This window comes from Arachis stenosperma, chromosome 5 (assembly GCF_014773155.1).
Source record: "Arachis stenosperma cultivar V10309 chromosome 5, arast.V10309.gnm1.PFL2, whole genome shotgun sequence".
Lineage (NCBI taxonomy): Eukaryota > Viridiplantae > Streptophyta > Magnoliopsida > Fabales > Fabaceae > Arachis > Arachis stenosperma.
In genome coordinates, this window is record NC_080381.1 from 49,783,591 (window position 1) to 49,811,183 (window position 27,593).

A 27,593-nucleotide genomic window follows, 5' to 3' on the forward strand; every position below is an offset into this window, starting at 1 on the left:
CATATCAAACAACAAAGCCTCACATTAACCACAACTATCACAAACATGAAAATTATTAGCAGTTTCAAAGATCTATCTTCAGCTTCCAAGTTACCTAATCTCCATGCCACCTTCACCCTCCATTCATCATACTCACTTTCAACCTGCAATTCAGTTCTAGAATCTTCCTTAGCACCACCTTCAACCACTGCTTCACAGTCATCATCATCAACCCACTTAATGTAATTACAGTGACTGCCCTTTTGCAAATTGATAAATCAGAGAAGAAAGCAATAAATCACACCCAATAACACAGAACAAGTTGGAAAAACTTCAACATTTTCAAAACAACTTACCCTGTACCTTGGACATGCATAGAATAATCTGTCTGGGTTCTCTGCTGTCCCAGATTATTTTATCACAGCCTTCAACCCACAGAAACATGCTTCCTCATGAGTCTTCCTCCTCATTCGCATTGAAGCACTGGAACCATTATTGTCGTGCGACTGAAGAGATACACCACCACTACGACCTCCATTTTCTGTCTCTATCCTCCCAGCGACCCAACAATTTCAGACCGTGACTTATTTATCATCGCATTTAGGATTAGGGTTCATCATCCCAAGGACTGGTTTGATTTCTTTAAACGAACTTACCTTGTCAGCAACCCCATCGTACACGTAGGCCTCAGCCACCTAGGCACTTAATGGCACACGTCACCTAACGTTAGCCAACTCAGCGGACAAATTAATGGAAGGACTAACGTGGTCATGTCCGTCATCTTTCAGGGATGATTTTGATTAACTTTATCATTCAGGGACTCATATGGAGATAGAGGTATCTTTTAGGGACGATTTTAAATATTAACTCTAAGATATAACCATTCCTTAATTTCTTCATATAATTTACTTTTTTTTATTCTTGCTTGCACTCTTTTTACAGTTTTTGTTTCCAATTGTTAAGAGATTAAATTTTGTTTTATTGTTTCAGTAATTCTTAATCAAGATTTGTTAGACATTCTATGTCAATTATGGTTGAACAAGTTTGTTCTGGGTATCTATTTTACTTTTACCCCTATTTTTTATTGTATTTATCTGTATTAATTTGATGTCATATACCATGTAGTTTTTCTCTATATACAAATTTTATACCTGATAATTAAACCAAGCATCATGAACTTATTCAGTTACAATCTTGGGATCATCATGCTGTTTTTTCATGTGGTATTTTGATTGAATTTGATTTTTAATCATTTTTTAGATGTTTTGTAATCCTTCAATATTATGTTTAATTCTTCTACCATTTCAAATAGATTGCAGGTTTAGTTGTGAAATTGAAATAAATGAAACGAGTCTTAAGATATAACTAAATTTATTGTTATTATTATGGTTGCAATCTTTATCAAATTGAATAATACTCTCATACATATGCAATTTGGATCTTCTTTTAAGGCACAACAATTAACAATTAAACCCTTAACATCCACATTGGATAAAAGTATAAAACCAAACAGAAGTAATTTTAGAATTATATGCATTGTCTTCATAATTAGTTAATAGTATATTTATTAATAGCAGATTTATTTGTAAGCACATTCATTCACTATATCACATCACATATCACATAAACGATTCTGTAAGAAGATGTAAAAGAGATAAAGTCATTTATAATTTGAGTGACTGTTACTTGAAATTTATTACATAGTATACTTTCTTATAACTTCAGCTTAATTTAGATGAGATTTTGGGGCACCATTTGCTTGATTACTTCATCTATTTTTTTTATTCCCTAGGTTAAGTGCCTTGGATAGGCAACATGTCCAACATGCATTGGTGAGTCTAGCTTTTTTATTCTTATGATAGTAAGCTATAATTAATGAATTCATCAATTTTGACCAATATTTTTCAAGCAATTCATCATTCATGTTATTAAATATCATTTAATATTTATCCTTTTTGGTAGTTACCATGAATATATGTTTATAGTTTGCATATATATCTTCTTCTATATAATCTCATTGTCATCTAGCAATCTTATTATGTTTTAGGGAAAAACTTGCACCTTATAAAAATCCATTTTATATTTATACACTCAGTAACTTTTGTTTCAATCATAGTAGTATGGCGTCTCCATTCAACATACTTAAAGATCTTGACCTTGCTTCTACTAATCAAGTATGGCGTATCAAAATTTGTGTTATCAAAATATGGTCTATTATCATAGGTGAAGATAAGTTTAGGAGGTCCAACTTGGAGCTGGTTGTTATGGATAAATTAGTAAGATTTTTTGTTATCATGAGTTTCTTTAATTCATAAGAGCAATATAAACAAGCAATCATGCAATCCTACATTTTAATTTTTTTGTCACAGTTTGTCAATTTTGTAGGGCCATCGGATACAGTGTTCTGTTAGGAATCCTCTGAGGAGATTCTTTGAACAGGATTTAATTGAAGGTAAGGTGTACTCTATTGCTAATTTCTCACTTAAACTTAATGATCAGAAGTACAAGCCAACAACCCATGCTCTTCGTGTTTTCTTCAAAAGGGAAAATTAATGTCGTTCATTAGAGGATATTAACTTCCCTAACAATGTTTTTCACTTTGTCCCAAATGAAATGATACTTAATCATGATAATCACCGTTCTCACTTGATAGGTACATCTCAAATATCATTAGTTTGTTGTATTTTTTTAGTTATATGTTTATAACTTCATTATGGTCCTATCATTTTTTTTATAGAGATGTCATTGGATTGTTAACTGGAAAGGGTGATATAATAGAGTTCACAAAAATGGAATGAAGTCTATATACATGGTGATTGAGCTTGATGATATGAGGTATATTTATAAAGTTTGTTTATTTGAGCTGAAATGGATTTTTTTATTTGTTATTTACAAATTATTTATGAGTTGTCATGACTATTGATGAGCGGATAATTTATACCCTTTTTGGCATTGTTTTTAGTATGTTTTAGTTAGTTTTTAGTATATTTTTATTTGTTTTTAGTTAAAATTCACTTTTCTGGACTTTACTATGAGTTTGTGTGTTTTTCTGTGATTTCAGGTATTTTCTGGCTGAAATTGAGGGACTTGAGCAAAAATCTGATTCAGAGGCTGAAAAGGACTGCAGATGCTGTTGGATTCTGACCTCCCTGCACTCGAAGTGGATATTCTGGAGCTACAGAAGCCCAATTGGCGCGCTCTCAACTGCGTTCGAAAGTAGACATCCTGGGCTTTCCAGCAATATATAATAGTCCACACTTTGCCCGAGATTTGATGGCTTAAACCGGCGTTCCAAATCAGCTCAAAACTGCCTGGCGTTAAACGCCGGAACTGGCACAAGAATGGGAGTTAAACGCCCAAACTGGCACAAAAGCTGGCATTTAACTCCAAGAGAAGTCTCTACACATGAAAGCTTCAATGCTCAGCCCAAGCACACACCAAGTGGGCCCGAAAGTGGATTTTTATGTCATTTACTCATTTCTGTAAACCCTAGGCTACTAGTTCTCTACAAATAGGACCTTTTTCTATTGTATTTGAATCTTTTGATCACTTTAGATCTTAGGATCATCTTTGGACGTCTAGTTCTTAGATCATTGGGAGGCTGGCCATTCGGCCATGCCTAAACCTTGTTCTTATGTATTTTCAACGGTGGAGTTTCTACACACCATAGATTAAGGTGTGGAGCTCTGCTGTACCTCGAGTATTAATGCAATTACTATTGTTCTTCTATTCAATTTAGCTTATCCTTGTTCTAAAATATTCATTTGCACCCAAGAACATGATGAATGTGATGATTATGTGACGCTCATCATCATTCTCACTTATGAACGCGTGCTTGACAACCACTCCTGTTCTACAAGCAAACAAAGCTTGAATGTTTATCTCTTGGATCCCTTAATCAGAATCTTCGTGGTATAAGCTAAAATTGATGGCGGCATTCAAGAGAATCCGGAAGGTCTAAACCTTGTCTGTGGTATTCTGAGTAGGATTCAATGATTGAATGACTGTGACAAGCTTCAAACTCCTGAAGGTTGGGCGTTAGTGATAGACGCAAAAGAATCAATGGATTCTATTCCAACCTGATTGAGAACCGACAGATGATTAGCCGTGCCGTGACAGGGTGCGTTGAACATTTTCACTGAGAGGATGGGACTGTAGCCACTAACAACGGTGATGCCCAACATACAGCTTGCCATGGAAAGGAGTAAGAAGGATTAGATGAAGACAGTAGGAAAGCAGAGAGACGGAAGGGACAAAGCATCTCCATTCGCTTATCTGAAATTCTCAACAATGAATTACATAAGTATCTCTATCTTTATGCTTTATTCATATATCATTCATAACCATTTGAATCTACCTGACTGAGATTTACAAGGTGACCATAGCTTGCTTCATACCAACAATCTCCGTGGGATTGACCCTTACTCGCGTAAGGTTTATTACTTGGACGACCCAGTGCACTTGCTGGTTAGTTGTGCGAAGTTGTGATAAATAGTTGAGATTGCAATTGAGCGTACCATGTTGATGGCGCCATTGATGATCACAATTTCGTGCACCAACTATATCCATCGGTTTATATAAATCTAAGGGTAAAATAAGGTGTACTTTGTAGGAGGATTTTGCTAATAAACTGGTAAAACACATGGAGGAACAGCCTTCTACTGAATTTATAATCATCCTGCAGTTTTCCAAGTTTAACATGTTCAAGGGTATGCTATTTATTTCATCTCAAATATAAATTATTCATGGATTTAGATCTCCATACATGTTAAGATACATGTTAATTTATCCAATAATGTAACCTTGGTACTCTCTATTCAAATATTAGTGTCATAATATTTTATTCACTTATTTTTTTCATAGGAACTATGGCCATATCTAATATAAACTATAACTCTACCTTATACATTAATGCTGACCTTTAAGAGCTTAAGGAATGTAGACAGAGGTATAAATTCTATTTTTGTTTTTATAGTTTTGTATTTGCTAATTAATATAATTAATTATTAGACATTATGATGAAATATATACATTTTTTTGGATAGATTTATTATGGGAAATGACAAGGCTTCTAACCAGCTTTCACAAATTGCATCTGATGTTTCAATGTCACTTGAGCAAGATCTTATTAGCCATACCCCATACAAGCCCATTTATGAACTTAAGGAGACCACTGAGGTTTTATATAAGTAGTTTGTAATGTATTTTTGTGAATTCTAAATCATGCACATTCTCTAAGATTCGACTCACAAATTTATGATTTTCAGGGTGGAATATTTGTTACTATTGGAACAATCATATCTATTGATACTAGATTCGGTTGGTGGTACAAGAGGTGTAAGATGTTCTTTCATTCACTCAAAGAGGATGAGAATTTATACTATTGCCATTCATATGATATTTATCTTAATTTTCATATTCATCAGTAACAAATTTGTTATTATACAATATAAGTTAATTAGTCTAATTTCCTCTCTTAGGAATCATTATCATATTTTTCTTTTCGAATGTCAGTTACTGTATTCACCTCAGAGTATCTGATGAAATGGATTCTGTCTCATTTATTATTTATGATAAGGAAGCCTCAAAGTTTCTTGAAATTTATGCTTCCGAGCTTCGATTGAAACAGATAGCAAAGGTATAAATTTTTGCCAATATGTTGTTAATCTCTCCATCTAGTTAATTATTTAAATATTTGATAATTATGTATGCATTGCTCAATTATAGGGTTACAACAAGGATGAATTTCCCTCTGCGATAAACTCATTTAGAGGTAAGAAGTTCCTATTCTCATTTAGAGGTAAGAAGTTCCTATTCAAGGTTTCTGTCAAGCTCGATGATATCAATGCTTTCCAGCATTGCGAGATAACTGTTTTGAAGTTGACTGAAGATCCAACTATCCTGAATTTGTTTGTTGCCAAGTACAAGCTATCTGATGTATGAAATGAACAACACACAATTTATCTAAATAGATAATCTTGGTCTCTCTTATAATTTTACCTTATTATTATGTAATCATCCGAACATACCAATTGAAAACTTTAGCTCCACAACATGCATACAGATTCTGCTGATAATGCTAAGGTCAAGATAATTTTTATTTTTTGTCTTTATAATAATTATGTGTTTTATTCAATCTCATGTTATCTTATGTTGTTTGATTTCAGGAGATCAGTTCTCAGTCATGTGAAATTATTTCTCTTGACGTTAATGATGACTTTCTTACTCTCAAGGGAGGTATTATAGCTGGTGTAATGGTAAAAAAACTAGTGGATGTTTTTCCAGAGACTGTCACTACTTCCACTTCCAAATGTAGAAAGCTCTCTCATGATTATGACTGCAACTCTATCAAAAAGCATGCTGACTAATTTTGAATATAATCTTTATTAATATTATCTATTTGGGTCATTATAATGTACTCTGATGTCTTTTGAATTATCTTAAAAGGCCATGGAGAGCTTATGTTTTATTTTAGTATTTTTTTAATCCAATAATTAGGTTTAGTTTGTTTTTCATGTGTCTTAATAGTCGTTTCTTTGTTAAGTCAAGTTAATGGTTAAGTGTTTTCCTTTGTCAGCTATCAATTAAGATGGGTTTTAATTAGGCTATGCCTACATTATCTATCCTACTATTAATATTAGTTTTATATGTGATCTTTTATTTTGTTTTCAGTTTCTATTTGATATGATATCTACATTAAATGTTTTATTAGTGTATTTATATGTTTTCAGTTAAAGATTTCCTTCTTTCATTAGTAGTTAACATATAATAGAATCTAAAACACCTTAAATTTAAATTGATAAGATTTTTTAGATTAACAGCTCCTTCTTTAATCAGTAGGTAAACATATAATATATGACTTATAATTGCAGAATCAATATGGTTTAGACTACGATATAAAAGAATAGTAGCAACAAAACTAAAAGCCTTATTTTTATAGTACATCACAATTATTAATAAAAGGAAAGTTAGTATATGGTAATTAATTCTTTAAAGTTTGATCACTGGAATGTTCTATTAATTATTTACCTACAAACATATAGAATAGGTTGTTATTGTATTTTTTTTTCTAAGCTATATAGTTGAACATGTGTGATATTTTGCTTTTCATATATATATATATATATATATATATATATATATATATATATATATATATATATATATATATATATATATATATATATATATATATATAAGTTCTATCTAAAGGCAGAAACACTTATCTCTACATTTATTGGCATTATTAGCATTATACTTCATATATGGATTAAACCTCATATAAAGGTATACTTTTTCTCAAGGTTTGGTATGTATAACAAATCTATCCTCAAATCTATCCTCAACATTATATTTATACTAACTAAATGTCATTATTCTGTCTTCATCATTAAACATTAACTTCACAAAATCAATTATTACTATTCAGTTCATGTGGCTAAATTTTATGACTCTACAGACATATACCATAAGTTTTGTTTCTATATTTTTGGTAAGCCATGTAGTTGACCATGTTTGGTATTTTTCTTTTCATATTATATATATATATATATATATATATATATATATATATATATAAGTTTTATTTAAAGGAAAAAATACTTATCTTTACATTCATTAAATATATTTGAATTATATCTCAGATATAGAGTTCCTCATATAAATGTATATGTTCTCTGACAGTTTGATATGTATGATAAATCTATCTTCAGGTTTATGTGTTTACTAATTAAATATACAATTTTTTACTTTTATTTATACGTGTCCTTTTCTTTTAATTATATTTGTATATTTTTTATTATTGGAACAAATAGAAAAATTTAAGGAATCGTTTTTTAATTATTAGTTTATTAGATTAGATTATTCAATTCGATATTATTAAATTAAATTTAGTTGATATTAATTAAATTCAACTCATTTCTAGTAAAGTTTGCTTTTTTTTAAACAATCGCATTAATTACAAAATTTATGACGCGATCAGTATGTCAGTATCTTGCATGAGGTTTTTTTGCATGAATTCTGACATGTATTTATGTAACTTGAACTCATTATAACTCAATGCATGTTTGCCTGTTTTTTCTTCATTATTATTTGCCTCATTTATCATGTTAGGTGGTTTTATTTTAATTTCTTTTTTCAATTATAAATAGGAAGTTCAAATTTGTTGTTGTTCCACCTAAAGTAGGAGTGTACTCTCTGCAGAATGACAGAGAAGGATTTGGAACCAAGTGAGTTATTCATCAATATATTGTTTATTTTATTATAGTTTCCTCCTTCTATTTTTGTGCGATTTATGGTGTTTTTTCATATAACTGATGCCATGGCATCTAGGCCAGTTTCACTGACCTTTTCTTTATTGTTTTAGGGTAGTTTCATGCATTTTCTTAGTGAATAAGGCAAGTTTTGGATGAAATTACACATACACCTTGATTCAAGCAACCTTTGCATAATTTCATGAGTATTTTGCTAGAATTGCATGATAAATTGATGATGCATAATCTCATGACTTTGGCTAGAACTTTGATGCACTTTAATTGCTTGTTTTCAGGGCAAAGGAAGCAAGGAAGAACCACGTTAGTATTCACATTAACCTAGTTAACGTGAACACTAACGTGGAATGGTAAAGCTTGCAATGTTAATGAGAAAAGTGATCACCAATAACGCCTGCGAAGCCATCCAAAGCTCACGTTACTTGCCACGTTAACTAAGTTAACGTGGTAGTTAACGTAGAAGAAAAAGAAACTCCAACGTTAAGAGAAAACATGAACACCACTAACGTTGGATAACTTGGCAATGATCCACGTTAAGAGTTACGTTAACTTAGTTAACGTGAACTCTAACGTGGAAGAGGAAAACAAAAGCCAACATTAGTGACACTCATTTTTGTCACTAACGTTGGACTAACTAGCATTGCCTACGTTAACTTTCACGTTAAGACTATTAACATGAAAGTTAACGTGGAGTTGAGATCAAAGAGCTAACGTTAGTGACACTCACTTTTGTCACTAACGTTGGAAGATGGCATCACTACTATGTTAAGAGCCACGTTAACTTAGTTAACGTGAGTTCCAACGTAGAGAATGTGGCATTTGGAGCGTTAGTGACAAAGGTGAGTGTCACTAACGCTCTCGAAGGTGGACCACACCTACGTTAAGATTCACATTAGCTATACTAACGTGGACTCTAACGTAGGAACAAAGGGGCACTAAGCAACGTTAATGGGAAAAGTGATTCCCATTAACGTTCGCGAAGGGGTACAAACCAACGTTATTGGGAAAAGTGAGTCCCAATAACGTTGGCCAAAATTTGAGAAAGCAACGTTAGTGGTCACGTTAAGACCACTAACGTTGGATTTAACGTGGATGTATGAGGGTGGAACGTTAGTGGAAAAAGTGAATGCCATTAACGTTCTCGAACCCACAATGTCACTCAACGTTAAATCTTACTAAATACCCAAACCTAACTCATATTTCTCTGCAAGTTGGGCCCACTCAAGATGAGAACTGCTTCAACTCAAGATCCAAAGCCCACATCCAAGACTTGAAGAACTCACTAGAAGATCAAGAGGAGTAGTATATAGGAGTAGTTTTGAACTATAGATAAGCTGGCACTTTTGGGAACTACTCTCTATAGATTTACTTTTCTGCAATTTTAGCATGGATATTCTTTTCTGCCATTTTTCATTTCTAGAGCTATGAACAACTAAACCCCTTTCATTGGGTTAGGGAGATCTGTTGTAATTTGATGGATCAATTATAGCTTTCATTCTTCTTCTTCTTTCTTTTCTCTTGATCTTACTAGAAAGCTTTCGATCTTAATTCAATTGGTTAGTTGTCTTGGAAAAGAAACTCTCTATAATTGGATCTCCTTTGAGCCTTGGAAAAGGGATGAGGAGATCATGCTAGAAATACTTTCTCATGTTGGACCAAATTGGGATCTAGGCGGATATAGTGACATGTAATCCTCTCAACACTTTGATTTGGAAATACATGTGGTATAATCAGTGACCACATTTCATCTCTTCCCATGAGCAATTAAATCAAGGAATTGGGCAATTGTTCAAGCTTAGAGAGATTGGATTGCCAAGGAATTGGGATCCAATCACTTAAGATTGCCAAGGAGATCAATGAATGCATTGATTGAGTAAGAGATGAGAATGAACTTGATCCGGAGAATGCAACATCTCCTGAACCCAATGATTTCCCCATTTCTGATCTTACCCATTCTCTTTACTTTCTGCCATTTAATTTCATGCTCATTACCCCAAATCCCTATTTAAGATTCTGCACTTTAATTTCTGTTATTTACTTTCCAGTCATTTAAATTTCTGCATCTCAATCTAAATTCTGTTTAGCTCAACTAGCATGTTATTCTAACTAAAATTGCTTAACCAATCAATCCTTGTGGGATTCGACCTCACTCTATTGTGAGTTTTACTTGACGACAATTCAGTATACTTGCCGAAGGAAATTTGTTGAGAGACAAGTTTTCATGCATCAAGTTTATGGCGCTGTTGCTGGGGATTGATTTTGAATCAACAATGATTAAGTTTGAAGATCACTAGATTGAGCATTTTTTTTCTTTTTGTTTATTTGATTAAGTCAATTTTCTTATGTCTATTTTAATTTCTTCCTCATCCCCTGCACCATTTTAATTTTCTGTCCTTTTTTTCTTTATTTGATTACAATTATGCTCACTAACCCACTAACTATTTGATAATTTGCATCACTCACACTAACAATTACTCTAACACGAATAGTTTCTTCATTTTATCTCATGTTGTACAATCTATTTGTTGTATGACAGGGAGAAGAGAAGGAGTTTCAACATCCTTTTATTCAGAACCTGAAAGAACCCTCTGGAGACTAAGAAGGGAAGCAAGAGGGAAAAGGATTATTGGTGCTGAGGAAGAAGAGGAAGAGTATTTTGAACCCAACATGGAAGAAAATATGGAGAACAATCATGAAGAAGAAGCTCATAATCATACCAGAGAAGGCCATGCAAACCGTGCTGGGCAAGAAAGGAGAGTTTTAGGATCCTATATCAATCCTAATCCAGAAAATTGTGCAAGCAGCATTCAGAAGCCCACCATACATGCCAACAATTTCGAACTAAAATCCCAGCTCATCACTCTTGTACAGAATAATTGCTCATTTAGAGGAGGTGCTCAAGAAGATCCTAATCAACATTTAACCACCTTCCTGAGGATTTGTGACACTGTGAAGTCCAATGGAGTCCATCCAGATGTCTATAGGTTACTCTTGTTCCCTTTTTCACTCAGGGACAAGGCATCCAAATGGCTTGAATCCTTCCCAAAGGAGAGCTTAACTAATTGGAAAGAAGTGGTGAACAAGTTTTTGGCAAGATTTTACCCTCCTCAAAGAATCAATAGGCTAAGAACTGAGGTGCAAACTTTTAGACAACAAGATGGTGAGACACATTATGAAGCATGTGAGAGATTCAAAGACCTAACAAGAAGATGCCCACCAGAGATGTTTAATGAGTGGGTTCAACTTCACATCTTCTATGAAGGTATTTCATATGAGTCAAAGAAGGTTGTGGATCATTCATCAGGAGGCTCTCTAAACAAGAAGAAAACCATTGAAGAAGCCATAGATGTCATTGAAACAGTTGCTGAAAATGACTACTTCTATGCCTCCGAAAGAAGTAACACCAGAGGAGTAATGGAGCTGAACCACATGGATGCATTGTTAGCTCAAAACAAGATGATCACCAAGCAGCTAGCAGATCTTGCTAAGAAGGTGGAGGAGAACCAAGTTGCAGCAGCCATCACCTTATCATCAGCTCAAGAAGGAGTAAACATAGGAGAAGAAGGTGATTGGAAGCAAGCCAACTATGTTGGAAATTCACCTAGACAAGTCCATGATCCATACTCCAAAACTTACAACTCTGGATGGAGAAATCACCCCAACTTTGGATGGGGAAACCAACAAGACCAAGGGCAAGATTGAGGCTCTACTTGAAAACTTATGCAGAGAAGGTGATGCATGGAAACTTGTCTCTCAACAAATTTTCCTTTGGCAAGTATACCGAATTATCGTCAAGTAAAACTCACTATAGAGTGAGGTCGAATCCCACAAGGATTTATTGGTCAAGCAACTTTAGTTAGAAGAATATGCTAGTTGAGCTAAACAGAATTTAGATTGAGATGCGGAAATTTAAATGACTAGAAAGTAAATAGCAGAAATTAAAGTGCAGAATTCTAAATGGGGAATTGGGGTAATGCTCATAAAAGTAAATAGCAGAAATTAAAGAGAATGGGTAAGATCAGAATGGGGAGATCGTTGGGTATAGGAGATGTTGCAATTCTCCGGATCAAGTTCATTCTCATCTCTTCCTCAATCAATGCATTCATTGATCTCCTTGGCAATCTTAAGAGATTGAATCCCAATTCCTTGGTAATCCAATCTCTCAAATCTTGATCAATAGCCAATTCCTTGGTCAATTGCTCATGAGAAGAGATGAAGTATGGTCACTGATTATACCACACACATTTCCCAATTCAAGTATTGGTAGGATTATAGTCACATATCCATCCCAACCCAAATTGGTCCAGCATGAGAAAGCAATTCTAGCATGATCTCTTTATTCCTCTTCCAAGGTTCTGAAGAGATCCAATTATGGAGAGTTTCTTTTCCAAGATAACTAATCAATTGAATTAAGATTGAAAGCTTTCAAGTAAAATCAAGAGAAAAGATAGAAGAAGAAGAATGAAAACTAATATTGATCCATCAAATTACAGCAGAGCTCCCTAACCCAATGAAAGGGGTTTAGTTGTTCATAGCTCTAGGAATTGAAAATGGCAAAAAAGAATCCATGCTAGAAGGACAGAAAAGTAAATATGCAGAGAGTAGTTCTCCAAGGTGCAAAAGTCCCTAGCTAGTTCAAAACTACTCCTATATATACTACTTTTCATGATCTTCTAGTGAGTTCTTCAAGTCTTAGATGTGGGCTTTGGACCTTGAGTTGAAGCAATTCTCATCTTTAGTGGGCCCATTTTGCAGAGAAATATGAATTTAGGCTCGAGCACTTAGTGAGATTAATCGTGGAATACATTTTTGGGTGCGAGAACGTTAGTGGCATTCACCTTTTCCACTAACGTTCCACCCTTATATGCCCACGTTATTCTCAACGTTAGAAGTATTAACGTGACTTCTAACGTTCCTTCTCAATTCTTGGCCAACGTTAATGGGACTCACTTTTCCCATTAACGTTGGTTTGTGCCCCTTTTCGCAAACGTTAATGGGAATCACTTTTCCCATTAACGTTGGTTTGTGCCCCTTTTCGCAAACGTTAATGGGAATCACTTTTCCCATTAACGTTGCTTGCCTTTTGCCCCCTACGTTAGGTCTCACATTAGCTTAGCTAACGTAGCTCTTAACGTGGGCACCTATCACCTTCGAGAGCGTTAGTGACACTCACCTTTGTCACTAACACTCTAATTGCCTTAAGCCCCTACGTTAGAACCCATGTTAACTAAGTTAACGTGGCTCTTAACGTAGTAATGAAGCTAACTTCCAATGTTAGTGACAAAAGTGAGTGTCACTAACGTTGGTTCTTTGAACCCCTCTCCACGTTAACTTTCACGTTAACAATCTTAACGTGAGAGTTAACGTAGGCAATGAAAATGATCCAACGTTAGTGACAAAAGTGAGTGTCACTAACGTTGGCATTGTTGATCCTCGTCCATGATGAGCGGATAATTTGTACGCTTTTTGGCATTATTTTTAGTATATTTTTAGTATGTTTTAGTTAGTTTTTAGTATATTTTTATTAGTTTTTAGTTAAAATTCACTTTTTTGGACTTTACTATGAGTTTGTGTGTTTTTCTGTGATTTCAGGTATTTTCTGGCTGAAATTGAGGGACCTGAGCAAAAATCTTATTCAGAGACTGAAATGGACTGCAGATGCTGTTGGATTCTGACCTCCCTGCACTCGAAGTGGATTTTCTAGAGCTACAGAAGCCCGATTAGCGCGCTCTCAACGACGTTGGAAAGTAGACATCCTGGGCTTTCCAGCAATATATAATAGTCCATACTTTGCCTAAGATTTGATGGCCCAAACCGGCGTTCCAAATCAGCTCAAGAATGCCGGGCGTTAAACGCCGGAACTGGCACAAGAATGGGAGTTAAACGCCCAAACTGGCACAAAAGCTGGCGTTTAACTCCAAGAAAAGTCTCTACACGAAAATGCTTCAATGCTCAGCCCAAGCACACACCAAGTGGGCCCGGAAGTGGATTTTTATGTCATTTACTCATCTTTGTAAACCTTAGGCTACTAATTCTTTATAAATAGGACCTTTTACTATTGTATTTTCATCTTCAGACATCTAGTTCCTAGATCAGATCTTGGTTCTTCTAGTTCCCTCTCTGGGGCCGAAACCAATGTTCATTTTTGTTCTTATGTATTTTCAACGGTGGAGTTTCTACACACCATTGATTAAGGTGTGGAGCTCTGCTGTACCTCGAGTATTAATGCAATTACTATTGTTCTTCTATTCAATCCAGCTTGTTCTTATTCCAAGATATTCATTCATACCCAAGAACATGATGAATGTGATGATTATGTGACGCTCATCATCATTCTCACTTATGAACGAGTGCCTGACAACCACCTCCGTTCTACAAGCAAACAAGGATTGAATGTTTATCTCTTGGATTCTTTAACCGGAATCTTCGTGGTATAAGCTAGAATTGATGGCGGCATTCAAGAGAATCCGGAAGGTCTAAACCTTGTCTGTGGTATTCTGAGTAGGATTCAATGATTGAATGACTGTGACGAGCTTTAAACTCCTGAAGGCTGCGCATTAGTAACAGACGCAAAAGAATCAATGGATTCTACTCCAACCTGATTGAGAACCGACAGATGAATAGCCGTGCCGTGACAGGGTGCGTTGAACATTTTCACTGAGAGGACGGGACTGTAGCCACTGACAACGGTGATGCCCAACATACAGCTTGCCATGGAGAGGAGTAAGAAGGATTGGAAGAAGACAGTAGCAAAGCAGAGAGACGGAACGGACAAAGCATCTCCATACGCTTATCTGAAGTTCTAACCAATGAATTACATAAGTATCTCTATCTTTATTCTATGCGTTATTCATATATCATCCATAACCATTTGAATCTGCCTGACTAAGATTTACAAGGTGACCATAGCTTGCTTCATACCAACAATCTCCGTGGGATCGACCCTTACTCACGTAAGGTTTATTACTTGGACGACCCAGTGCACTTGCTGGTTAGTTGTGCGAAGTTGTGTTTATACCATGGTATTGAGCACCAAGTTTTTGGATTCATTACCGGGGATTATTTGAGTTGTGAAAAGTAGTGATCACAATTTCGTGCACCAAGTTTTTGGCACTGTTGCCGGGGATTGTTTCAAGTATGGACAACTGACAGTTCATCTTGTTGCTTAGATTAGGTATTTATCTTCAGAGTTCTTAAGAATGAATTCTAGTGTTTCAAGGTGATGTTATTATCATCACCAAAGCTAATTGATTCTCATCAATTTAGCTCTTGAATGTAATGTCCTGCTGAAACTTGGCTAGCCATGTCTAATTCCTTTAGACTAAAGCTTTAGACTAACATTGCATGATTCCTGGAATTCTCATTAAGAATTTTGATACATTTATTTTCTTTTCCACTTAATTTTCGAAAAAACCAAAAAAATTACAAAATCATAAAAACCAAAAATATTGCATGTTTCTTGTTAAGTCTAGTGTCTCGTTTTAAGTTTGGTGTCAATTGCATGTTTCTGTTCTTCTTGCATTCATTCATGTGTCTTAAGTGATCTTCAAGATGTTCTTGATGATTTCATTGCTCTGATCTTTAAATTCTCTTGACTTGAGTGTTTTGTGTTTCTCATGTGCATTCTCATTTTGTTAGTGTCAGTAGTATACAAACTGCTAAGTTTGGTGTCTTGCATGCATTGTTATTTGAATTTAGTTGCATTTTGATTATTCCTCGTTATTAAAAATCCAAAAATATTTTTAATTTGTGTCTTTTCAAGTCAATAATACAGAGAATTGAAGATTCAGAACATACAGCAGAGAAATTACACAGAAAAAGCTGGGCGTTCAAAACGCCCAGTGAGGAAGGCAAACTGGCGTTTAAACGCCAGCCAGGGTACCTGGCTGGGCGTTTAACGCCCAAAAGGGTAGTGCTTTGGGCGTTAAACGCCAGAATGTGTACCATTCTGGGCGTTTAACGCCAGGATGGCACAAGAGGGAAGATTCTGTTTTTAATTCAAATTTTTTTCAAGTTTTCAAAATTTTTCAAAATCAAATCTTTTTCAAATCATATCTTTTCAATCATATGTTTTCAAAATCAATTTCTTTCCTTTTTCAAAAATACTTGCTATCAATTAATGATTTGATTCAACATTTCTGTTGAGAAAGGTTTAATGTTTGAATCATATCTTTTCTTGTTAGCCAAGTCATTAATTTTCAAAATCAAATCTTTTTAAATTGTTTTTCAAATCATATCTTTTTCAAAATTAATTTTTCAATCATATCTTTTTTATTTCTAATTTCAAAATCCTTTTCAAAAATCACTTGATTTCTTTCCCACTTTTAGTTTTCGAAAATTATCAATCAATTTTTTTCAAAATGTTTTTAAAATCTTTTACTCAATTTTCGAAAATTTCTTCCCCTCTTCCCACATCCTTCTATTTATGGACTAACACTATTCCTCAATGAACAATTCGAACTCCATCTCACTTGATAAGTTCGAATTCTTCTACTTCTTCCTTCTATTTTTCTTTTCCTCTGACACCTCAAGGAATCTCTATACTGTGACATAGAGGATTCCATATTTTCTTGTTTTCTTCTCTTTCATATGAGCAGGAGCAAAGACAAAAGCATTCTTGTTGAAGCTGATCCTGAACCTGAAAGGACCTTGAAGCGAAAGCTAAGAGAAGCTAAGGCACAACTCTCTATAGAGGATCTAACAGAAAACTTCAAAGAAGAAGACATGGCAGCCGAAAACAACAACAATGCCAACAATGCAAGGAAGGTGCTGGGTGACTTTACTGCACCTACTCCTGACTTCTATGGGAGAAGAATCTCTATCCCTGCCATTGGAGCAAACAACTTTGAGCTTAAGCCTCAATTAGTTTCTCTAATACAACAGAATTGCAAGTTCCATGGACTTCCATTGGAAGATCCTCATCAGTTTTTAGCTGAGTTCTTGCAAATCTGTGACACTGTCAAGACTAATGGGGTTGACCCTGAGGTCTACAGACTTATGCTATTCCCTTTTGCTGTAAGAGACAGAGCTAGGATATGGTTGGACTCACAACCTAAAGAAAGCCTGAACTCTTGGGAAAAGCTAGTCAATGCCTTCTTGGCAAAGTTCTTTCCACCTCAAAAATTGAGTAAGCTTAGAGTGGAAGTCCAAACTTTCAGACAGAAGGAAGGAGAATCCCTCTATGAAACTTGGAAAAGATACAAACAATTGATCAGAAAGTGTCCCTCTGACATGCTTTCTGAATGGAGCATCATAGGTATCTTCTATGATGGTCTGTCTGAACTGTCCAAGATGTCTTTGGATAGCTCTGCTGGAGGATCTCTTCATCTGAAGAAGACGCCTACAGAAGCTCAAGAACTAATTGAAATGGTTGCAAATAACCAATTCATGTACACTTCTGAAAGGAATCCTGTGAACAATGGGACTAATCAGAAGAAAGGAGTTCTTGAGATTGATACTCTGAATGCCATACTGGCTCAGAACAAAAGATTGACTCAGCAAGTCAATTTGATTTCTCAAAGTCTGTCTGGAATGCAAAATGCACCAGGCAGTACTAAGGATGCTTCATTTGAAGAAGAAGCCTATGATCCTGAGAACCCTTCAATGGAAGAGGTGAAATGCATGGGAAAACCCTATGGAAACACCTATAATTCTTCATGGAGAAATCATCCAAATTTCTCATGGAAGGATCAACAGAGACCTCAACAAGGTTTCAACAACAATAATGGTGGAAGAAACAGGTTTAGAAATGGTAAGCCTTTTCCATCATCTTCTCAGCAACAGACAGAGAATTCTAAGCAGAGCCACTCTAACTTAGCAACCATGGTCTCTGATCTAATCAAAACCACTCAAAGTTTCATGACTGAAACAAGGTCCTCCATTAGGAATTTGGAGACACAAGTGGGTCAGCTGAGCAAGAAAATTACTGAACTCCCTCCTAGTACTCTTCCAAGCAATACAGAAGAGAATCCAAAAGGAGAGTGCAAGGCCATCAACATGGCCAAACATGGAGAGGATGAAGAGACAGTGAGCGCCACTGAGGAAGACCTCAATGGACGTCCACTGGCCTCCAATGAGCTCCCTAATAAGGAACCATGGGAATCTGAGGCTCACACTGAGACCATAGAGATTCCATTGGATTTACTTCTGCCATTCATGAGCTCTGATGAGTATTCTTCCTCTGAAGAGGATGAATATGTCACTGAAGAGCAAGTTGCTAAATACCTTGGAGCAATCATGAAGCTAAATGACAAGTTATTTGGTAATGAGACTTGGGATAACGAACCTCCTTTGCTCACCAAAGAACTGGATGACTTGTCTAGGCAGAGATTACCTCAAAAGAGACAAGATCCTGGGAAGTTTTCAATACCTTGTACCATAGGCACCATGACCTTTAAGAAGGCTTTGTGTGACTTAGGGTCAAGTATAAACCTCATGCCTCTCTCTGTAATGGAGAAGCTAGGGATCTTTGAGGTACAAGCTGCAATAATCTCACTAGAGATGGCAGACAATTCAAGAAAACAAGCTTATGGACTTGTGGAGGATGTTCTGGTAAAGATTGAAGACCATTACATCCCTGCTGATTTCATAGCCCTAGAGACTGGGAAGTGCATGGATGAATCCATCATCCTTGGCAGACCCTTCCTAGCCACAGCAAAGGCTGTGATTGATGTGGACAGAGGAGAATTGATCATTCAAGTGAATGAAGAATCCTTTGTGTTTAAGGCTCAAGGATACCCCTCTGTCACCATGGAGAGGAAGCATGAAGAGCTTCTCTCAAAACAGAGTCAAACAGAGCCCCCACAGTCAAACTCTAAGTTTGGTGTTGGGAGGCCACAACCAAATTCTAAGTTTGGTGTTGAACCCCCACATTCAAACTCTAAGTTTGGTGTTGGGAGGTTCCAACATTGCTCTGAGTATCTTTGAGGCTCCATGAGAGCCCTCTGTCAAGCTACTGACATTAAAGAAGCGCTTGTTGGGAGGCAACCCAATGTTATATTTTATCTATTTTCCTTTGTTATTTTATGTTTTTTGTAGGTCGATGATCATGAGAAGTCACAAAATCAATTGAAAAAGCAAAAACTGAATGAAAAACAGAAAGAAAAATAGCACACCATAGAGGAGAACTTGCTGGCGTTTAAATGCCAGTGAAGCTAGCAAATGGGCGTTTAACGCCCAGTCTGGCACCATTCTGGGCGTTTAACGCCAGAAAGGGGCACCAGACTGGCGTTAAACGCCAGGAAAGGGCAAGAAGCTGGCGTTAAACGCCAGAAAGGGGCACCAGCCCGGCGTTTAACGCCAGAATTGGCATGAAGAGCAATTTTGCTCGCCATTTGGTGCAGGGATGACTTTTCCTTGACACCTCAGGATCTGTGGACCCCACAGAATCCCCACCTACCCCACCACTCTCTCTCTTCTTCACCCATTCACCAATCACCTCAACACCTCTTCCCCAAAAATCCCTCACCTATCAAATCCCATCTTTCTTTTCACCACTCACATCCATCCTTCATAAAACTTCATCTACCTCACCATTCAAATTTAAACCACTTTCCCTCCCAAACCCACCCTCCCATAGCCGAAACCTACCCCTCTCTTCACCCTATATAAACCCATCTTCACTCCTTCATTTTCACACAACCTAAACACTACTTCTCCCCATTTGGCCGACCCATACGCCATCTCCATCTCCTCTATTTCTTCTTCTTCTACTATCTTCTTTCTTCTTTTGCTCGAGGACGAGCAAACCTTTTAAGTTTGGTGTGGTAAAAGCATTGCTTTTTGTTTTTCCATAACCATTTATGGCATCCAAGGCCGGATAAACCTCTAGAAAGAGGAAAAGGAAGGAAAAAGCTTTCACCTCCGAGTCATGGAAGATGGAGAGATTCATCTCAAGGGTGCATCAAGACCACTTCTATGAAGTGTGGCTATGAAGAAGGTGATCCCTGAGGTCCCTTTCAAACTCAAAAAGGGTCAACTTTGATCAAAAGTTGGACCAAGTCCTCATGGATACCACTAAGAAAAGGATGGAGCAGACAGGAGATCCCACTCATGGACATGAGCATGAGGAAACTCCTCATCATGAAATCCCTGAGATACCTCAAGGGATGCACTTTCCTCCACAAAACTATTGGGAGCAAATCAACACCTCCCTAGGAGAATTGAGTTCCAACATGGGACAACTAAGGGTAGAGCACCAAGAACATTCCATCCTCCTCCATGAAATTAGAGAAGATCAAAGAATCATGAGAGAGGAGCAACAAAGGCAAGGAAGAGACATTGAGGAGCTCAAGCACTCCATAAGATCTTCAAGAGGAAGAACAAGCCGCCATCACTAAGGTGGACCCGTTCTTTAATTTCCTTGTTCTTTATTTTTCTGTTTTTCAAAAAATCATGCTTATGTTTATCTATGTTTATGTCTTGTGATCATTAGTGTCTTAGTGTCTATGCCTTAAAGTTATGAATGTCCTATGAATCTATCACCTTTCTTAAATGAAAAATGTTCTTAATTAAAAAAAAAGAAGAATTGCATGAATTTTAAATTTTATAACAGATTAATTATTTTGATGTGGTGGCAATATTTTTGTTTTCTGAATGTATGCTTAAAAAGTGCATATGTCTTTTGAATTTGTTGTTCATGAATGGTTGGCTCTTGAAAGAATGATGAAAATGGAGACATGTTGCTGAGGATCTGAAAAATCATAAAAATGATTCTTGAAGCAAGAAAAAGCAGTGAATACAAAAAAAAAAGAAAAAAGAGAAAAAAATGAAAAAAAAAGGAGAAAGGGAAAAAGAAAGAAAAAGAAAGAAATAAAGTTGTGATCCAAGGCAAAAAGAGTGTGCTTAAGAACCCTGGACACCTCTGATTGGGGACTCTAGCAAAGCTGAGTCATAATATGAAAAGGTTCACCCAATTATGTGTCTGTGGCATGTATGTATCCGGTGGTAATACTGGAAAACAGAGTGCTTTGGGCCACGGCCAAGACTCATAAAGTAGCTGTGTTCAAGAATCATCATACTTAACTAGGAGAATCAATAACACTATCTAGATTCTGAGTTCCTATAGAAGCCAATCATTATGAATTTCAAAGGATAGAGTGAGATGCCAAAACTATTCAGAGGCAAAAACCTAAAAGCCCCGCTCATCTAATTAATACTAACCTTCATAGATGTTTTTGGAATTCATTGCATATTCTCTTCTTTTCCTCTTATTTGATTTTTAGTTGCTTGGGGACAAGCAACAATTTAAGTTTGGTGTTGTGATGAGCGGATAATTTGTATGCTTTTTGGCATTGTTTTTAGTATGTTTTTAGTATGTTTTAGTTAGTTTTTAGTATATTTTTATTAGTTTTTAGTTAAAATTCACTTTTCTGGACTTTACTATGAGTTTTTGTGTTTTTCTGTGATTTTAGGTATTTTCTGGCTGAAATTGAGGGACCTGAGCAAAAATCTGATTCAGAGACTGAAATGGACTCCAGATGCTGTTGGATTCTGACCTCCCTGCACTCGAAGTGGATTTTCTGGAGCTGTAGAAGCCCGATTGGCGCGATCTCAACGGCGTTGGAAAGTAGACATCCTGGGCTTTCCAGCAATGTATAATAGTTCATACTTTGTCCAAGATTTGATGGCCCAAACCGGCGTTCCAAATCAGCTCAAGAATGCCCGGCGTTAAACGCCGGAACTGGCAAAAGAATGGGAGTTAAACGCCCAAACTGGCACAAAAGCTGGCGTTTAACTCCAAGAAAAGTCTCTACACGAAAATGCTTCAATGCTCAGCCCAAGCACACACCTAGTGGGCCCGGAAGTGGATTTTTATGTCATTTACTCATCTTTGTAAACCTTAGGCTACTAATTCTTTATAAATAGGACCTTTTACTATTGTATTTTCATCTTCGGACATCTAGTTCCTAGATCAGATCTTGGTTCTTTTGGTTCCCTCTTTGGGGCCGAAACCAATGATCATTTTTGTTCTTATGTATTTTCAACGGTGGAGTTTCTACACACCATAGATTAAGGTGTGGAGCTCTGTTGTACCTCGAGTATTAATGCAATTACTATTGTTCTTCTATTCAATTCAGCTTGTTCTTATTCCAAGATATTCATTCGTACCCAAGAACATGATGAATGTGATGATTATGTGACGCTCATCATCATTCTCACTTATGAACGAGTGCCTGACAACCACCTCCGTTCTACAAGCAAACAAGGCTTGAATGTTTATCTCTTGGATTCTTTAACCGGAATCTTCGTGGTATAAGCTAGAATTGATGGCGGCATTCAAGAGAATCCGGAAGTTTTAAACCTTGTCTGTGGTATTCTGAGTAGGATTCAATGATTGAATGACTGTGACGAGCTTCAAACTCCTGAAGGCTGGGCGTTAGTGACAGACGCAAAAGAATCAATGGATTCTTCTCCAACCTGATTGAGAACCGACAGATGAATAGTCGTGCCATGACAGGGTGCCTTGAACATTTTCACTGAGAGGACGGGACTGTAGCCACTGACAACGGTGATGCCCAACATACAGCTTGCCATGGAGAGGAGTAAAAAGGATTGGAAGAAGACAGTAGGAAAGCAGAGAGACGGAAAGGACAAAGCATCTCCATACGCTTATCTGAAGTTCTCACCAATGAATTACATAAGTATCTCTATCTTTATTCTATGCGTTATTCATATATCATCCATAACCATTTGAATCTGCCTGACTAAGATTTACAAGGTGACCATAGCTTGCTTCATACCAACAATCTCCGTGGGATCGACCCTTACTCGCGTAAGGTTTATTACTTGGACGACCCAGTGCACTTGCTGGTTAGTTGTGCGAAGTTGTGTTTATACCATGGTATTGAGCACCAAGTTTTTGGATTCATTACCGGGGATTATTTGAGTTGTGAAAAGTAGTGATCACAATTTCGTGCACCAGTCCACGTTAGAGTTCACGTTAACTTAGTTAACGTGACTCTTAACGTGGGGCATTGCCTAGTTTCCCAACGTTAGTGGTGTTCACTTTTACCACTAACGTTGGGGAGAAACGTTATTGGAGTTCACGTTTCTCATTAACGTGGAGTCCTGTTTTTCTTCTACATTAAGTACCACGTTAACTTAGTTAACGTGGCTCTTAACGTAGGCTATGAATGGCTTCGCAGGCGTTATTGGTGATCACTTTTCTCATTAACGTTGCAAGCCAATTGCCATCCCACGTTAGTAGTCACGTTAACTAAGTTAACGTGAATGCTAACGTGATTCTTCCATGCTTCATTTGTCCTGAAATTAAGCAATTAAAGTGCATCAAAGCTCTAGCCAAAATCATGAGATTATGCATCATTAAAATATCATGTAATTCTGGCAAAAATCTCATGAAATCATGCAAAATTCACAATAGTTGCTTGAATGAAGGTGTAAGTGTATTTTCACCCAAAACTTGCCTTGTTTACTAGGAAAATGCATGAAACTACCCTAAAACAGTAAAGAAAAGGTCAGTGAAACTGGCCTAGATGCCCTGGCATCACAACACCAAACTTAAAGCTTGCTTGTCCCTAAGCAAGTACTGAAGCATAAGAAAAATGAAATAAAAGAACAAGAGATAAGATGGAAATAGTATTCATGGTTCATGGAGTTTCATGCATAGCAACTTTTTTTCTTTCCTTTTAGGTTTCAAGCCTTTATCAAATCCCTAGTCACTCTCTTCATTGCATCCCTTGAGGCTTCTTTCTTATTGATCCTTCTTCTTTTTTTTTTTCCTTTTCAAAGTGTATTTTTCTTTTTGCTAGGTGCTTTGTAAGAGGGCGACTTTTTATGATAAGCTTTCAGCCAACACTCCCAAACCAATTGGTTTTAAGGTGCTAGGTGTTAAGACACCCCTAAGGACTTACTTCCTCAAGTCTCTTTCCCTCATACATACACACCACAGACACATGGTTTGTTATTCTTTCTTTCTTGAGACCTTGGTGTCCAGCACCTCTTTGGGTTACTAAGTGCTCTGTAACAAGGGTTACTCTTGATATTGGACTTTCAGCTGATAATCCAGGATTAGTTACTCCAAGTTACCGAGTGATAAGGCACCCCTAAGAGCTTATTCATCCAAGTATATCCCTTGTACATAAACACCACAGACACATGCCTCAGTTTCAAAACCCTTGGTGCCTAGCATTGTTCATTTTTGTGTTCCCTTTCTTATTTTCACTTGTATTACTCTTTTTCTTTTCTTGTTGGGATCTTATTATTTAGCTAGCCTCAAGGAATGTGTCTCAAACTTATGACTTAGGATGGATAGTTGCTTTCTTTCCTTTCTTGGTGAACCAACTTAGCTTACTAATCATCCTACCACAAACACTTAGAATGCACTTCACAAAATGACTCCATTCTTGTTCTTTTCATAACATTTTCTTTTTGATTAACTTAAAGAGACAAGCATACAAGTAAGAAAGGTGCAAGTGAACATTCAAGACATTAGGCTCAATAACATAGACCTAAGCAATGAAACTTAAATGCATAATTGAAAATCCTAAGCTACCATGGAAGCATGTTCTATTTCATACATGATTTTCCTTATTTAAAGCTTTGAAAAGGAAGGTAACTAAGAGGGAACTTCACCACCTTTCACTTGTTGGTCTGCTCATTCTCTTCTGCTCCCTTGCCATTTTTAGATTCGCTTTGTCCACTTGTGCTTCCTCTCATCCGATTTGCTCTAGCTAATTTTCAATCCTCTAGTGCCTTCCTTACCGATTCATGACTTTGTTCAACCCTTTCGCGCTCCACTCGTGCTAATTCATCCTTTACATCCTCATATTTTGTGATTCCTGGATGTAAATTAGGCAATTGTCCGACTAGATATCCAAGCCTGGCTTGGGTATTCACATGGTATCCAGTCTCACTCATGTAGACTCCTTCCGAGAATGTTCTAAGTTCATCGAGAAGATCTGCTTGTTCTCTTTGTTTCCTATGCATCTCATGAATGTGGACTCCTTGATGTGCTTGGATGTTGATTAGCCTTTGGATGGCTTCTTGTTGTTGATCATGTTTTTGATTCAAATTGTGGAAGGATTCACTCCATTATCTTCCTTGCTCCAATTGCTGATCTTTCAGTTGTTTTTGTCATTCCCCTTGTTGATTCATCCATCTGGAAAGTGACTCTTCATGGCGATCCCTTGATTGTATTTGGGGCTCTCTTTGCGCCTCTTGGTTTTCCATGCATTGCCTAGATAAAGCATCAATAGCCTCTTGCAGTTAGTGCATGCTTAAGGTGGCTGGGGGTTGCTCTTGTGGAGGTTGTTCTTCTTCAGTTTGAACGGTTGGCCTCTTTCGTATCTTCCGTGGAGGTAATGGAGCTGCAGCTGCATGCATCCGATGATAAGTGATTGGAAGACCAACCGTTACCCACACGGGGTTCGCATCCTCGAATATCACCCTGGCCAGTCTGCAAAGAAGAAAAATAGTGCTGGGATAACCCAACTTTCCTCCAGAATCACTCTTCTCAGCAAACTTCCGAATGCCTTGGGCTATGATTTCATGAACCTTGATCTCTCCTCCTTTCATTATACATTGTAACATCGTTGCTCTCTTAAGATTTACCTTTGAGTTGTTTCCGGCTGGGAGGATGGATCTCCTTACAATTTCGAACCAACCTTTAGCCTCTGGGAGGAGATCTCCTCTTTTTATAAATTTGGGTTTTCTCTTGGGACCTCTTTCCCAATCGGCTCCTGGCACACATACATCTTGTATAATCTGGTCATAATTGGGAGGTTTGTCCATTCTTGAGTGATAGCTCTCCTCTTCAAAAGAGATGCTTCTCAACTTCAGCACTCTCATGATAGTCATAGAACTAAAATCCACCATGACCCCTCTCACAAAACTTGTGTATGAGTCATCCGCCTTGTCTTGCCTAACTGCATTTGCATAGAACTCTCTTACTGGAGTTGCATTCACCCTTGTGATCGGATCGGTAAGGAGCTCCCAGCGACGTTGCTCCACCTTCTCCATGATCTCCGGACACTCAGTTTTTGTTACTTGGAAGCCCAGATCATAAATGATTTTTTTGTCAGCCATCCACCCATATTGAAGTGCATGATGAAATGTTCTAAACCACACTTCATCAAAAGGAAGATGTTCTATGGGTCCCTTCCCTTTTTGTCTCTTGGAGCTTGATGATGCCATGTAAGATAGTTGCTATGTTGGTTATTCTCAAGATGGCTATGAGGGTGTATGTGCAGCTTTGGTGAGGAGTGATGTGTGTAGTGTGTGTAGAACCGAAAGGAGAGAGTGGGAATGGTGAGTATAAGTGTGTATGGAGAGGTTGTGTGAAGAGGTTTAAATAGGAAAATGGGAATTGATTGAAGGGTGTGGATTGATGATGGTGTTTGATAGTGGACGGTTGGGGTTTTAGGATTGAAGGATCACAAGGATCAGCTCCTTTTTGGGGGTCTTGATTTGGTCTCCAAAGCCATCCATTCCCAATGTTGCATGGCAACACTTCCAAGGACATTCCCTATGGGGACAAGTGTGAGATTCCCTTGGTGTAGTGGCCGAACCTCTTGTCTTATCAAGTACCATCAATGTCCTTTTTGATTCCCTATATATGACAAAGAGAGAATGTGAAGATTAGTTGTACAATTGGTGGGAAAATTCAAAAGGTGAGCTAACAAAGCAAAAATCTCTCTCCTCTCTTTTTTTTTTTTTAAAGAAGCAACTCAACTAATTGTTAAGCTTCTCAAGCATGCACGTCAGCACACCAAACTTGTTTGTGATCTTATGGTACAACAAGTTTGGGACATAAATCTTTCTCATAAAGTGTGTTCAAACCTCAATTGATGTGTTTGAACACCAAACTTATCATGTACTATACGTTGCATGTGGAGGAACTTTATATTAGTTGTCAAATTTGGATTGAAATTCCATGGAAATTGTTTTGTTGCTCTTGTTAGAAATTTAAGAAAGAGAGAGTTATAGAACATGGGTTGCCTCCCATGAAGCGCTTCTTTAGCGTTACTAGCTTGACGTTTGGTTCTTTGTCAAGGTGGTTGATAGTGCTTGAAGTCCTCTCCTCTTGCAGTGAATCTATATCCGTTAGCTTTGTTGACGAGCTCCAGATGCTCTAAGGATAAGATTTTATTGATAGTATACTGATGCCAAGGCATCTTAGGCTAGTTTCACTAGCATTTTTCTGTTAGTTTTAGTTGTTGTATGCATTTTCTTGAGCTTAAAGTAACCAAGAATGGTTAAATGAACAACAAAGCAATGAACCATCCAAACAGTATGATTTTGATGCAAATTCCATGAGTTTTTAGTTATATTACTTGAATGCTATGAATGGATGATTTCTCATGAAATTTTGCAAGACTTTGATGC